Raw genomic sequence first — 17,494 nt, forward strand, 5'->3', positions numbered from 1 at the left:
CTTTCCTCTCCTCTTTCCTTTTTCCTTCCTTCCTCTTCTTTCTTTCTTTCCCTCATTCTTTCCTCTTCCTTCTGTCTTCGGGTGACTCTGCATTGAGTGACAAGCCAACTGGTTTCCTGTACACCAGGAAACCATTTACTACGCTGGGTGGTAACCATACAACCAGATTAAGGCGCCTGGTGTTTAAGTGGATAATTAAAGCGCTCGAATCGGCTTGAGCCTGGGCAGGTTTATACCTAAGGGGTAGTTGGGGTTTATTGCTCACGTGATGCCACTCAGGGATGAATGAGACTGGTCACTCATCTTTAATGTCAGGAGCAAATTGCCTAGCCCCAGGCTCCTACACTCCTCACGGGGCAACACGGGATTGGATGATGATGATGATGAGAAACAGGAAAGCGTCAGACTGAAGCAAATTCTTGTCGTTCATGGAAGAAAAAGAGAAATGTTTATATATGAAACTGTTCCTGTTTGGGATAAGGAAAAAGTACGGCAATGAAATCGTATGGGCATGAAGTACTAATGAATACTGAACGGCTACAAAGCAGCTGTAAGTACAGTATGTGAACTAGTAAAGCAGCTGCTCTCTCTCTCTCTCTCTCTCTCTCTCTCTCTCTCTTTATGTGTGTGTGTGTGTGTGTGTGTGTGTGTGTGTGTGTGTGTTTGTGTGTGTGTGTGTAAACTTGCAGGTCATCTTGGTGGTGGTCCATGCTTGGTAGCCTGATGGGTAAGGTGGCGGCCGGATGGTTGAGGAGGGTTGGTGGGTGAGTTGGTGCATAGAGTGGATGAGACGGAATGGGCAGGGTGGGTTATTTGGCTTAGCATAGTGGGTGGTTGGTTGGTGGCTTGGTTCGCACAGGCAAGGTACATAGGGTGGGTGGGTGGGTAGACTTGTGGCTTCCCGGAGGGCAAGGCAGGAGATGGGGGTTATTACCCTGGATGAGTTTGTAGGTATATGGGTGTGTGAGTTGATGGAGGAAAATAAATCCGTTGGGAATATGTTTATGGAGGTAAACAGGTCCATGGGTGGAATAGGTTCATGTTGGAAAATAGATATATGAGAAGGTATTTCCTTGGTGGAAATGGGCAAAGGTGAGAAAAGTGGTTAAATGGGTAAAATAGATTCATAGAGGAAATAGGACCATGGGATAAATGAGTCCATATGAGGGCCACTGTTACTATTTCATGAGAAAACAAGTTGAAGAGAAAATGTAGGTCCAGTGAGAAAATAGATCGACGTTGGCTAAATAGATCAGTAAGGAAATAGAACCATCGAAGAAATAGGGCAGTGGGGGAAATAGGTCAATGGGAATATTAGGTTACTGAAGTGAAAAATAAATCCATGGAGGGAACATAGGGCCAGATTTTTCAATAAGTCAAACTAGATCCATGGGTGAAAAAAGGTCCATGGTGAAAATAAGTCCATGGTAGGAAATGGGTTAGAAAGTTATTTCACGGGGGAAACAAGTATGTGGGGAAATGTGTTTATTTGGGAAAATCGGCCCATTGTGAAAATAGCTTCAAAAGTGAAAAAAAAAAAAAAAGTTTAGGTGGAATATTACCAATAGAAGAAAAACAAGTTCATGGCGAAAAATGGATGTAAGAGGTGAGAAAAGTACCATGGGGGAAAACAGGTGAGTGAAGCGGCTACCTCAAAGGGACATAGCTGGTGTTGCGCTTATGTGCTAGTGTCATATTGATAACTTTATATATATATATATATATATATATATATATATATATATATATATATATATATATATATATATATATATATTTATATAGTGCTAGTGTGCGTTCTCATACATGGGAGAACGAGGGTTCGCGCCCAGCCAGGGTAATAAACTTTGGGAGTGTTCACCCGGCCACGTACTGCTTTGGCAGACATACGGGGTGCTGTGGTTGAGCAAGTGTCACATACTGGCACCAAGTCGGCTTGCGTGGGCTGATTAAACTTGGTTCATAGACTACACACACATCCAAAGCCACTCCAACATTAGTCACACTTACATGCACTTCTCACCCCACATACAATCTCTACCATACAGCCTAAGCCACTTGGTAGAGATAGATAGGCTGTATCTTTCCCATTTCGGTCGGGATAGGCCAGTCCTGCAGTGGACACTCAAACTGCTGATGACGATAGAGAGAGAGGGTGGGGAGAGACACAGGTTTGAGCTTGAATTCTTTATTTTCTCTAACTTTTCTGGCTACACAGAACTCATCTGCAGCAAGTTTGAACAAGAAATGATAGAACAGAAACATTTATACCACTGGAAACTCCCCCTTTTTCATGTCGCAGTCTGATTGCCAACCTCTATGAATATTCCGTCGTCCTACACTATCCCTGATTGCGACATTATCGCTAGCCTTGCTGTAGACCTGCATAGGTGAAAAATTCCTCCCTGTGGTTGGTTACATTTTTTACACCAATGTGAGCTGCTTCCAACATTATCCTAATTTTTTATTCCGATTTTTTTCAGTGACTGCAGCTTCTCCCCATTTGGCAAATGATTGTGCTGATCTATGAGTACCACTAGGGAATTTGATACCGTATTCTGTGACACCGCACATCTATTTTGTGTTCTGCTATCCTTGTATCCATTCCTTGTCCTTTTTCCCCTAAATATGTTTTAGAGCATCCACTGCACGGTATGCTGTATACTAAACTGTTCTCTTTTTTACTTCCTTTCACTTTTGTTTTGCCTATGTCTCTCTTTTACATCCTGAGGATGCTGTGATTCAAAGGCATGCTTTCTGTGAGTAGGCCTACTTGTTGTTATCCGAAGCTATGGCTGAGTTAGGGACAGGTACATAATCTTGTACTGTCATCGGTTGATTGAACATTGGCATTATCTCCTTCCTTTAATGATTTCAATTGTTTTCCTTTTTAGTTCTAACATGCCTACTGGATAGCACAGCTTCTTAAAGGCTTCAGTTATGTATCTGAGCTCATCTTCTTTGAATTCATTACTGTAAATTCGGCATGTCCTTAGGAAAAATCAAATAACAACTCCAGACTTGGTCCTTTCCTTGGGTGCAGAGATACTGTAGAATAAATAATCTTTGTTGGTTGGTTTCGGTGTACAGAGTATTTAGCTCCCTCGTCTATTCTCCATGTGCTATAGTATCTAAGAAGAGTTTTCTCTTTTTCCTTCTTTTACTCTGACAGTGACAAGCCTAATGGTTTCCTGTAACCCAGGAAACCATTGATAACACTGGGTGGTAACCATATCACCAAATTACGGAATGAAGTAGAGCCTGCAATGATGCTCCAGAGACTCAAATGCGGTGTCCATCAGGGAAATAAACCTTTACGCTTTTCTCCGCGCCTCGTTGTGGTGAGGTGCTGTCAGTCTCAATGGAACATCTGTTGACCGTGCGGGACGCTTCTATAGGGGTGGTTGCTTGCCTGCTGTTGATGGGTTTGCCCGGCCACTCGGTCAGGCATTGATCAACAACAAAAATAACAACATAGTAGTTAAGTCATAACTGAGGGACGGTAATGCTCTTCTACATGTACGAAAAGTCACTGGGTCACTCAGTGAAGCGATGCCATCATTACTTTAACCGGCATTGTGTGTATCGTGATCAGCGTCAAATTTATCCAGTCCATTCTAGCATACAAATTGCTAAGGGTATCATAACCAGTGTCAAAAGAAAAGCAGATGTGGCCAAAACTCAAAAAAATTTGGTTGTAATTAATACTCCAACAGAATGTCAAAAGATGTCCACTTCATTCAGTATTATCAGCTGTTATCAGAAAGTGCAGGCATTCAACCCTTTAAACACCATCGCACGAAAGTGAAATGAATTTATTTGTGTTTTTTTCCTGTAGTGTTTTAATAAATTTTCTTGTATTTTGCTAAGTGTGGCGGTCACATTAAAATGATTAATGACATCTACATGCTGCTAGTTATTCCCCTCGTGAGTTTTCTCACCAGCGCCAATTTACTCGTACATAATTCTTTTTACTTGAAGCATATGCTGAGAGTCAGTAGTGTTAATTTTAAAAAAATGAAGGAAGAATGAAAAAATTTAAATGAAGTTAACAGTACATATTCATTTCTCATGGATATTTTACCCAAATCAAAGCAAATTCTTGATGTTTTCTCGCTTGTTCGTGCCAGTTGTCTTTCCCTTTACAACTGTTATATGTAAAGAAGATAGGAGACATGGCTTAATACTTGCGAAACTCATACTTTTATAATTAGTCTGTGCAAAATAGGAATCCAAATTCAGAACTCTTTCATTTCAAGATATGTGTACATGTTGCATTTAAAAGAATGGAGATCATCCGAAATATCCAGAAAGTCCTCATTCTTTACCCCAGTCAATCTCAGAGAATAACAGCTGATTAGAACCATTCCGGTAATTCTTTCTGCTCTGCGCCCGTCTTTAGGCTATATGTTAGTTAAACTTCAGCGTCGTACCATAATCATTCTTGAGATGGAGCGACTGACTCACTTTTGTTTTCCGGATAGTTTCTGGTGATCCAGTTGGCAACTTGCCACCATATTTGACCAAAAGAAGCAGACGGTTGCACGATTAAGTTGACCAAATATGAAGGTTCTAGGCCAAATACACTGTAGCCTTTGAAATATGGCAATTTTAAATAAGTAAGCATAATAATAATAATAATACTGACATGAATAATAAAACTTCCCCAGTTGTGTGGGAAGCTATAATAATAACTAGAAGAATGTAAAATTGTCCAAGGACAGTTTTGATACAAAAAAAAAAACATCCTACTGCCTTGGTCCACTAGAAGCCGAGTTATAAAGGAACCTTGAGATCAAGGTCACTGATGTTGTGCATGTCACCTTAGGTCATCACAGCCTGTAAGTCCGCCAAGTTTGGTGGCTCTAGCTTTATTCTTCATAGAAACTTAGGCGACATATGGAATATCCGGAAAAGTCCCTGTTTTTTACCCATGCGATCTCAAGAGAATACTCAACCAACTGGAACCATACTCCTATCCTCACTGCCTCCGCCTTAAGGCTATATTGTTGTAATATTTAAGCTTCCTAGTTTAACTTTTTCTTGAGACTGCTCTGCTGGCTCACTACTCTGTGTTCCGGATAATATCTGGAGATCTGGTAGACGGATTTCCACCATTATTGGCCAAAAGGAGCGGACAGGTGTCCGACTGAATTGACGAAATTTGAAGGCTGTAAGTCAAATCGCCATTGAAATATCACAATATCAAAATAAGTAAGAATAATAATAATATATAGAAAAACAAGAGCACTTCCTACAGAGATGTGGGAAGTTTTACTTATACACTCTACATCCGTGTAGGAAGTTTTCTTGTTTATCTCAATATTACTGATATGCGAAGTCTTTATAATAATATAATAATAGTGAAATATGTCACCAGTTTGCAAAATATACTGGAGTGTGGATGTTGTGGCCTGAGAAGAAAGAACGCTGAACGAATTCATTAGAACTATTTTTAACGTAAACATGTGTTGTGCCTAGAATTGTGTACAATACATCCATGCACTGAAAGTATAATTAATTTGATTTTCAGTAATGGTTAATCTTTTTCCCATGTTCATTTGGTGAAATGAAAGCTCATTTTTCTTAAAGGAAGATTATTGTCGTCAAATTATTGCTGACTGATGCTCACTTATAGGCACCAGGTGGTCTAATGGGCTGAGGTCATGTGCCTTCTGCGCACTGATTCGATTCTATTTATGGTACGGAGAATTTTAGATTATGTTAATTCTCACACCGGAGTGAGCCATTTAACTCCCTAAAATTTTCTGGACTACGCCAGCCTGGCCTCATGCTCTTGCACCTTGTGGGGGGTAAAAGTAGACTGGTTATAAGGGTTTTTATATGTAAATGTAATGATGGGTGGCGATAAGGGAACTCCCCTTAGTGACGCACCTGCAGCCTAATGTAATGAAGGTGAACCTAATTCATAAAGTTTTTGGTGACCTCCCCTGGAGCCAGTTTGGTTCTGTTTACCCTGACGGCCTCATACCAGCTTAGATGCTTACACATTTTCTTCAGCCTTGATGAAAGTCAACCATAAGATGACTTTGAACTAAGTAACACGCCAATTGATTTTTGTAATCTCGGAAACTATTTACTAAGTTGGGTGGCAACCGGACAACCAAATGACGCCAGGTGGTATGGGAGGTTAAGGCGTTCCAACCGTATAGGGACAGTTAAGGCTTACATCCAAAGGAGGGAGGGGGTTTATTGCTCACTTAACGTCACAGAGGGGCGTGCAGTTGGCCACTCTCTCCTTAAATGTCAAGACTGAGCAACCTAGCCCCGAGCACATACCCCCCTGGTGGGAAATAATGGATGATAAACAGATTGTATGAAGCTTATGGGAGACCTCTCTTAGTGCACTCCGATGTTTAGTCAAAGGTGAAGAGCAACAGTTAACTGCTGTGGGATTTTCTGTGTCCGACACTGAGTGTTTTTTTTTCCTCACGCCCTATTAATGAACACACACACACACACACACACACACACACACACACACACACACACACACACACACACACACACACACACAAATGGAAACCTCACCAGTTTCGTGCGGGATATGAAGTTGGATTTTTATTCTTGTTACTTTTGTTACTTTATTTTTCTCCTTGATCCTCGAACTGATCTTTTTGTTCGGTGTGGATTGCTTGATATTGGTTGGTAATTGGTTTTACATACAGGATGTTGGAAAGTCCTTGTGTTGCAGGAGACGAGGGATGTGGCAGTGTGAGGTGAGGTAGTGCGATGTGTGGTACTGTGCAATGAGGTGTAATTGTGTGAATTGTACTGTAGCAGTGTGAGGGAAATTAATGTAAGATGTGATTGTGGGAGGCAGTCATAGAGTTTAAGATTGGCCTCAACCTCGTGGCCTTGGCACTGAGGCCACATTTTCAAGGCCTCTGCCTCAGCATCCAAAACCAGCCCTGGCCTCTCCTTCGCCCTCGAGGACAGATGTAAAGCATACAGGCCTCATGACAGTCCCGAAGCGAAGCAAAGTCCGGATGATTCTCGAAAGGTAGATCCCAACACACACACACACACACACACACACACACACACACACACACTCTCTCTCTCTCTCTCTCTCTCTCTCTCTCTCTCTCTCTCTCTCCTTACCTACAGCGGTTACAAAAGAATTAACTATTGTACATTATATTAAAAATATGGTGTTCTGGTATGGTGTTAGTATGTGTTATATATGAAAATTTGTGTCTAGATATATATACCGATAGTCAGTAAGAGATCTTAAACTCATTGTATCACCTCCCTACCTACAATGATTACATAGGAATCAAGAACATTACATTCAAAATATGGTGTTCGGATATAATGTTTGTATATGGTGTACGTGGGTTTGGCCTACCCATGGCCACCCAGTAGGTGGAATGGCAACTTAGCCGTGGCCTCTCTCTCTCTCTCTCTCTCTCTCTCTCTCTCTCTCTCTCTCTCTCTCTCTCTCTCTCTCTCTCTCTCAATTTAAAGGAATCGAACTGGATGAATGTTTCACTTGCGATCATTCTCTCTAATTTGTCAGTCTTTTTTGACGAAGGTTTGTATCGTATAATATCCAGATTTGCCGATGATACATGTATACCGGTAACAAAGAGAACATACATGTACAAACAGACAATTCAAAGAGATATTGAAAAAGGGTTTCAGTTGTGCTCAAACGTAACAACTGAAGTAGTAATAAATGCAAAGGCGTAATATGAAGATTAAAAAGAAAAAAAGTTGCACTATTAAAGATCTTCAAGTTGGTCATGTAAATCAAGCAAAAGATTTAGGAAAAATCATAACGAATAAACCAAGTCGCCAATTCATAGAGACAGGAAAAGAAAACTAACAATTTAGCTGGATTCAAATGAGAGTATACGGATTCAGACAGGGGGATATCATACTTATTTTGTAATTTCCACTCAATCCGTACCACACTTAACCTGGCTAAGCAGTTGCACGCTTTTAGAGACTAAGGCTAGTGTTCTGAGGTGTCGTAAGGAATAATTAAAAATCTACACAACAGATTTGAGAGGAAGCTCCAGAACACAATAATTTGTAATTAGCTAATGTGACAACGAAATAGCCTACTACAATTTACAATTCTTCTTTCCCGATTGTTTGTATAGAATAAGGAAGACTAATCTAACGCACAATGGCAGTCTTGAAAATCTACTTAAGACACTGGAATTTTCCCTGATGATTAGCAGATTAACAAGATGATTATATGGCGTGATAGTTAGGAAGAAAAGTAACCACAGAAGAAATCCATACGTCAGCAATGTCAAATATAGGAGAGGTGTGGTTACAACAGACACACACAGGTGACAAATGCATTTCAGTCAAGATGCACAATGAAAAGACTCGAAACTATTTTAAAAGTTACAGTTCACAGCCAATGTCATTTGCAAGAAAGAATTCACACTTTTGGATTGAGTGATAATGTATACATGCCTAGATGTATAGCTTTTGCATGCTATATATTGCTGATAGAGTTCCTGTCACGAATGTGGAACGTAGTGCTGAGATACTTCCTACTGCCAATGTGCTACGTAGTGCTGAGGAAGCTTCTCTTGCATACAGATCAGAGTAACAATTAACTCTGCATAATGTGCTTGTCATCTACTACACGTGATCACCCCTTGACTCACTCCCCACGACTAAGCAACGGTTAGAAAGAAACTAGAGGCCAAGGGACAAGGACATACCTGATTTCAAAAAGCTATGAAGACGTCGCTGGAGATGTTTTACATCCTGAGGTCCTGTGTGTGTATCTGTCATCGAACCATTCCAACTACACTAACTTGGCAGAGAGCCTACATGCCAGAGAGGCACAACAGTAAATAGGATAAGTGAAATAGGAAAAGTGATTGCATCACAAACACCAAGGAAACAAAACCAGTTGAAACCTTCGTTATGGAATGAAAATATTTCAATAATCAATCCGCATGTTATGGAACCAAATCCATTAATAAAATAACGTAGTGAAAGTTTCCTTATTGAACAGAATTGGCTCCACTAGAGACTGAAAAAACAAAAAAAAGAACTCAGCAAAAATATAACGTGAATTATAAAAATTCAGTAATAATATGCAGCACATTTCGCGACTAAGTCCATTAATGAAAAAAAAAGCAACTCAAGAAAAGTTAGGTATGTGGAGAAGTGGCAGCAACACTGACACATTATCCGGTTAATATGACGCCTAACATACAGGACAAAAATATCCATAGAGAGAACATCAGAAAGAGTGTTTACACAGCATATCCGAGATGGCGACAGTGTTTCATGTGTATGTGGTTGCTAGATTATCATATGAAGGAGAGGATTGTTTTATCGGTCTGCCTGCCTACATGTCTATTTATTTTTAAATCTCTTAAATTATCTGTTCACATGCCTTTCCATATATTAATGTATTTTAATCTTTATTTATTTACTTCCCTGTGAATTAATCAGTTAACCAATCAAGGAATGAAAAAAATATCAATCAAAGGTTTGTGAAAAACGATCTATCTTGTAGTCTCTTAATCCCTTTACCCGTCCATTTATCTATTTGCCTGTTACGTTTATCTGTCTGTTTACCTTTATGAGGTCTAAAGCTGGGTTTTATCGGGGATCACCTCAATAGATAATGTCACCAGGCAGTTATATTTCTACTCCGTAACTATCCTTCCTATCGCACATCACCTCCACTCATATACCCCTCTAGGTTGTCCCTCTGTCTTGTCAATGCCAGTACTCCAGTCCTTACCCAATAACCTCGAACTGTAGCACACCACCTCCCTCATATTCTGCTTTGTCCAGCCGGTTATTTTATTTTTCTCGCTTCTCAGTAACGACCCGCCATCGCACAACTCACCACCCACCTTCATATACTCCTTTTTATCCTTCCAAACTTATGTCACTGTTAAGTAAAGATCCCTTATCCCGTAGTACCTCACGCTCCTTCATACACTGCCTTCTCCATACTGGCAACTGTCCTCACCGACGCCCCTTCATCCCATGACTCCACCCTCTTTCACATTCTCCTCTACCCTAACCTTCAGGTACTTCTGATACCACTCAGTGAAAGTGAGGATGGAGATGGAGAGGGACTGGTGAAGTTGGTGAGAACGTGGAAGTGAGGTGAGTGAGGTGAGATGCTTTGGATTGCTCCAGTTATTACAATCAGCGTACACTAACTGAATCAATCCCTCACCCTCATTTGCACCAGTTCATAAGATTAACAACTTCTCTATCTGTCTAGCTATCTATTTGTGGTCTCTATCTGTTCTGCCTGTCTAACTATCTACCTGTGCGTGTATGCACCAACGCACATTTGTCATAAATACCGTACGGCGTAGGCAACAGTTTGTTATGAATTATTGTCCATTGATTCTCTAGAGCTTGCAGCCCTGCTATTATTCTTGCAGGCCGTGGCACTGGTAGCAAGACAGGACTGTGGATTCCGCCCTGGCGGTAAATAATGTTCTAGGTACGAGCAATATACAGTTACCGTATGCCTATGATGTGTATAACGCACGTATATATCAGAGAAGGATAGTATCTGAATTAATAAAGCACCAAGAGGAAAATGTTGACAAAGGATAACCTCTCATGACCGCATCATCTCTAGTATCTTGTTCCAGTTAATGGCACACGACCATTTTGGGTTGAAAGAGGGGCGTAGTAGTCTGGGCGATAAAGAGAAAAGCAGGAGCCTGAGTGTAATTTGAAGTAATTCACCTGGGTTGGTCAGGATCACTTGATGGTCGTGATCGTCAGCTTTTACCCTCCCGGAAGGGAGCTGAGAGCTCATATAGTCCGATCTAAGGGCAAGGCTGTGACCTTCACACACGCACACACCCGTCCCCTTGCTCAAGGGGGCCAGTAACCACCCACTTCGTCAGTGAAACTTTTCGCAACCTGAGCGAGGCGCGAACTCCCGTCCGCCAGTTGGCAAGCGAGAGCGTTACCACTGCACCAGCGAGCAGTGTAGGAACCTGAGTGTAATGTGAAGTGTAGGAGCTTCAGTGTTAAAATGAGGCGTAGGAGCCTGAGTGTTATAGTTAGGCGTATTAATCTGTGTGTTATAGTAAGGTATATTAACCTGAATATTTAAGTAAGGAGTATTAACTACAGTGTTAAAGGAAGACGTATTAGCCTGAGTGTTAATGTTCTTCTTCAACTAATTCCTCTGTTCTTTCTCTAACTCTGTCAATAAGTATCCTACCATACACTTTTCCTATTATACTAAGAAGACAAATGCCCCAATGATTACCACACACTTCTTTTTCTCCTTTTCCTTTATACAAGGGAATAATTATACCTGCCTTCCAATCCTCTGGGACTCTACCTTCCTCCCAGGCCAATCTGCACATCTTCCACATCCACTCCACTACTATCTCTCCCCCATGCTTCAGCATTTCACCACACATTCCATCAATTCCTGGGGCTTTCCCCAATTTAACTTTCTTCATTGCTTCCACAACTTCTGTCCTACTGATTTCTTCCTGTCTTCTCACCTCCCTCCTTCTCCCAGCCATTCCCCAGCCACTTATACTCGCATTACTTCCATCCTGTATGTTCAACAATTCCTTAAAGTGTTCTCTCCATCTGCTCACTTTTTCTCCCTTCTCCACTAGTAATCTACCATTTTTATCTTTCACTCTCCTGCTAACCTCACTTCCACCCTGTCTTACTCTCTTCACCTCTTTCCAGAACATTTTCTTACAGTTCCTCCACTTTACACTCAAATTCCTTCCAAATTCCTCATCCACTCTCTTCTTACTCTCTCTTACTAATCTTTTCACCTCCCTCTTTCTTTCAACATATAACTCTCTCTTCCGCCTCTCAACTTCTTCCACGTTCCTATTTCTCATCCATTCATTGTATGCTTCCTTCTTGTGTGCCACAGCCTGTCTCACCTCTTCAGTCCACCACGCTGTTCCTTGCACCCCCCTCCGTCTTCTCTTCCTCCCACACACCACATCACATGCTGCACATATTTCTTTTGTAAATATCCTGCACACACCTTCCACGTCCCCCATCTTCTCCAATTCATATTTGCCCAATCGTTCCTCCACTTCTCTCTTATACTCTGCCTTTTTCTCATCCTCTTGTAACCTTTCCACTCTCCTTGCAACTACTCCTTCCTCTCGTCTTTCCCTTCTTCTATTCCTCCATCTTACTTGGATCCTAATTCTGGCCACCACCAAGTAGTGATCAGAAAGTCCACTCCCCCAACCTCTATAAGCTCTTGCATCCATTACACATCTTCGCATCCTTTCATCCACAAACACTTAATCAATCATTGCCTTCCTTTCATTCAGTTCACCACCCGCCCTTCTCACCACTCGCCATGCATAGCTGAGGATCATTTTGTGCCTGAAGAGGGTATTGGCTATCACCAACCCCCTCCCAGCACAAATGTCCACTAACGCACTGCCATTCTCATCTATCTCAGCAGGCACACCCCACTCACCAACTATTCCATCCACCTTCACATTCCCTACTTTACCATTCATATCATGATGTACTTACCGAAATTTTTGCAGCATGGTCAGTTCAGACCAACTCATGGCACTTGAACACATGACGAAGCTAGTACTGTCAGCACAAAAGAAGACATTGGCAGATGCGATGTACGTGTGACTTACTGAGAGCACCTCAACGAATTTGATATAAGTTAAACAGCTCAAAAAAAAAAAAAAAAAAAAACTCACCAATCGATTTAGAATGCTTCTGAACACCGAAATCGAAAATTGCTTAAGAATTGTCTGCATTTTTGTTCAGTCACTAATGTCTGGTTGAAAGCAGGCATGCCAACTTCAGCAAGAATCGACCACTCAGTATAATCCAATGGGTGACACAAAACAGCCTAAAACTGGCCCCCAAGTGAAACCAAGCCGATGATATTTCGCTTGGCACCTACTGGGAACCCACCAGCTGTGAAAACCGAGTTTCATGGGATATGAACGATCCATTTCAGTGTTTTCTTGACACACACACACACACACACACACACACACACACGCACACACACACACACACACACACACACACACACACACATACATTCACACTTAAATTGTATATATATATATATATATATATATATATATATGTAAGTTTAGAACTCTCTCTCTCTCTCTCTCTCTGCAAAGAGGTATGAAATGCAGGGAAATGTCTAGCCGCCTCCTCCACGTGAGCGTATTGTAACACCAATGGGGACAATATTAGGGGTCAGAATATCACTTCAGAAAATATCGCTCGATATGAAATTGAAATTGACCCATCTGGGACTCATTTCCTATCATCCTGCCAAGTTTCATAAGAAATGCTTTTTCCAGTTGTGACTGCATTACTCACACACACACACACACACACACACACACACACATGGTGAAATATTTGTAGATAGTATAACCAGAGCAAATAAACCTCTTTACTGGCGTTGGCATGACATTTGTATTAATGACCGAACATAAAGGATGAAATATGATCACCTGGTGCTGGGTCTGCCAGCGCCCGCGGTCTTGGGATGTATTCTTTGGTCACAGGAGGCTGCCCTGAACCTTTTCCCTACCAGAATATTCTGTGACTAGTGCGTTGACCCCTTCAGTCATATGTTATACTTTTTCTTTCATCTTGCACCTTCCGTTTGAATTCATTCAGCTTAGAAAAGCTTCTTACTGAACGAATTAGACTCAGACTTATCACTAATCCCTTCACTAGTATGTATCTGCTAATGTGAATGAGGTACAGGAAGCTGGTACTAGCCAGAATAAACCCAAAATAATGTTGTCATAATCAAACGATTAAATTCTAATAAGTGGTAACACATTTTTTTTTTCATGCGGAAAAACGGAAAAAAGTAAAATAACTATATATATATATATATATATATATATATATATATATATATATATATATATATATATATATATGTGTGTGTGTGTGTGTGTGTGTGTGTGTAAGAATTTCATGATGCATATTATGACAATATATTGATTAAGGAGGAGGTGCTAGTTATCCTCCTACGACAATAATTCGTCCCTTGGTCATGGAGAGGCGTGACAACAGTGAAAAGAATTAAAAGTGAAGTAAAATTTCGCAAACAGTAACATGGAAGGGGAAAGCAGCGAGAAACACGTGGGAAAAAAAAAAGCGAAAGTAAAAAGTACTATGGCTGAAACAGCCAGTGAAGTCTGCAAGAAAATTAAGAAGTGATTTAACCCGTCACGTCCCGAGCTATTTTGCACCTCTGACATCCCCCAATCCCAAGGTATTTTCGAAAAAAAAAAATTGGCTAAAACCTCCGCTTTTAGTGAGAAACATCGAAAATTCATAGAGAAATCGCTCACCTGAGGTTTAAAATACTCGATCCAGGTAGGAGTACCTCCTTACCTGACTGGGTTTTCTAACAGGCTGGAACCAAAGAAAACGAGTTCTGTGGGAGGGTAACTATTTCACACAACTCATAAACGGTATTTATTTATTTACTTGGTACGAATTTATATGTATTATGAGACTATATTGGTTTTCAAGCAGTAATATAGGCATTATAAGCATTGTTTCACTCGCTAACTCATCACCATACCTGACCTTCTTTTGCCACATTACCTGATCATTATTTCTGACTGTTTCTTCTTCTAATGCTATGTAAACTTTGTCCTCCACATTGTCATCGATTGGGGAATCACTCTGGCCCTGAATATCTTTGCTGGCCAGGTCACTGGTAACAGGTGAATTGCCGAGACAATGGCATGAGGTGGGGAGGGGGGAGGTTATGCGGTGTAAGGCATTGTCCCTGCTTGGCATCTTGTAGAGGAATAGATGAAGGTGTCCCGTGTATTCATACGAAATATCACGCGCGAAAATTGAAAATTGTGCAAATTAGGGACTTTGCAATTGCACGACATACCAGTACGTCACCGGGACTGGCAAATGCAAAATGTTGCAATGTACCCATACGTTGACGGGATGGGGGCAGGTTAAAACTGAGGCAGCAATTACTGTATAAGGAATGGAGAAAATGAAAGTTACAGTGTTGGTCAAGAACTCGTGATTGTTTCGCAGGTTCCAAACGACTGAATGAAGATTCCAGGCCAACATTTTTTTTTTCTTTTTTTACATTACCCTTCGAGAATTTCATTATCTCCGCCAAGGAGGCTATGTTTAAGCCCGCGTTGGTTTGTATGTTTGTTTGTCTGTCTTTTTCCCTGATTTCTGAAAAAGTTAAGAACGGATGTTGCTGAAATTTTGTGAAAGTGTGTGCCATGGGCCAAGGAAGAAATGATTAATTTGGGGGGAGGATCCGTATCCGGAGTATCCTGCACAATATCTCAAAAGCTCCCAATGAATTTCAGTGACATTTGGGGAAACGTAAGCCATGAACGAAGAAAGAATTAATTAAATTTGGGGGAGGATCTGGATTCGGATCCGGATCCGGATCCTATAGCCACTGATCCGGATCCGGGAGTACTCAAAAAGTTACGAAAGTATTATGATGAAATTTTGTGGAAGGGTGGACCATGGCCAAGGAAGAAATTATTGAATTATGGGGTGGATCCGGATCTGGACCTGGACCATTTTGCACAGTATATTCAAAAGTTCTCAATGAAATTCAATTAAATTTTGTGGAAAGGTGGGCTATGGACCAAGAAAGAATTGATTAAATATTGGGGCTGATCCAGATACGGATCCTTTTTAATGGCACTGGCACTGGCGGAGGTATGCACTCTCTGAGTCTTTGTAGTTTGGATCTGAGATAATTCCGTGGCTGTGGAAACAAACTATTACCTGCTTCTCTATGTCAGGCATTGTGTCTTTTCGTTATTCTAATCAGAATCACCACCACCAATACCTTCATTATCACCACCACCATCATCAACATCATCATCATCACCATCTCCCTAAACTAAGTCTTATTGTTCTAAATGGGGACAAAGAAGTATAAAAAAAGAAAGTTTTATACATAAAACACACACACACACACACACACACACACACACATTTTATATATATATACTGTATATATATATATATATATATATATATATATATATATATATATATAATATATATATATATATATATATATATATATATATATATATATATATATATATATATATATATATATATATATACAGGTCTTCTCCACAGAACGCGAGTTCAGAGCACGCGATCCTTATTGTACATGAGGACCTATTTTTTTTATCGAATTTTAGTGTATTTTTTAATAGTTTTGCGAATTGAACTCGTAATAGGCGAGACGGAAGTGAAGAGTGGCCCAAATCCGGGGTTTACCTCGAGCCCACAACATTGCCACCCCAAGAAGCGCCAACCACCAGTGATGGGGAGTGGAGACTTGCCGATGAGCCACTTCCTGGGGAGGATCAAGAAGATGATGCGATGTCTGAGGTGTCAGAAATAGACTTTGAAGGGTTTATAAACGGAGTGAGTGCATTAGCTAGTGAAAGTGTTGAAAGTGCTGGTGACTAGAGTGGTGAGGAAGGTTGTGTGTCGAGTGGTGCAGGAGTTGCACACTATGGTTACAAGACACTTCGCTGTGAATTCGCCGTCACACAATTCCCCGTCAAAACATGGACGATTCTCCATCAGTATACGTACTATTAATTAATCATTACTTTAATAACTGTACTTCAGGGGGATCCATATAAGTCAATGTTCAATAGTGTAGGCTTTGGATATTATTTATTAGTTGCACCTTTAATCAATATTGACTAAAAGTGCAACTAATAAATAATATCCAAAGCCTACGCTATTGAACGTAGACTTTGATGGTTATTAAAATATTGATTAATTAATGATAAGCATACTGTATTTATAGGATGACTGGGAAATGTTTAAGGAGCGAAATGCCCTGACAGAGAATAGTCCATGTTTTGACAAGGAATTGTCTGACGGCGAATTGACTTGACGGCGAATTCTCTCCTGCACCACTCGACACACCACCTTCCTCACTACTTTCGTCACCAGCACTTTCGACACTTTCACTAGCTAATGCACTCAATTCGTTCATAAACCCTTCAAAGTCTATTTCTGACATCTCAGACATTGCATCATCATGATCCTCCCCAGGAAATGGCTCATAGACAAGTCTCCACTCTCCATCAATTGTGGTTTAATTAACTTGTTTCTTCCTCGCTGTAGTCACCTTTGAATTATTCTAGCGTCACCCATAGCTGTCTTCATTAATGACGGCGAATTGTCTTGTTATTGTTGTGACAGCAAATTGACTTGATGTCGAATTGTCCTGAAACCGAGTGGTGCAGGAGACAATTCACCTGTTGGCCTCTTGGGTTAAGGTGAGCAACCATATTCTTGTTGGTATAGTTAAGCCATATCTTTGTTGACTTAGTAAAGCCATAATCTTGTTGGGTTACTTTGTCTTAGGTAATATGTCTTAGGTAGTTCCCCTGTACAGAACAATACTTAGGCCTGAAAGGGGTTTCAAGGGTTGCCCATGAAGGGGGGTGTCATGCAT

This window comes from Coenobita brevimanus, chromosome 28, assembly GCF_032717465.1.
Source record: "Coenobita brevimanus isolate Jiangsu-jjx chromosome 28, ASM3271746v2, whole genome shotgun sequence".
Classification (NCBI taxonomy): Eukaryota; Metazoa; Arthropoda; class Malacostraca; order Decapoda; family Coenobitidae; genus Coenobita; species Coenobita brevimanus.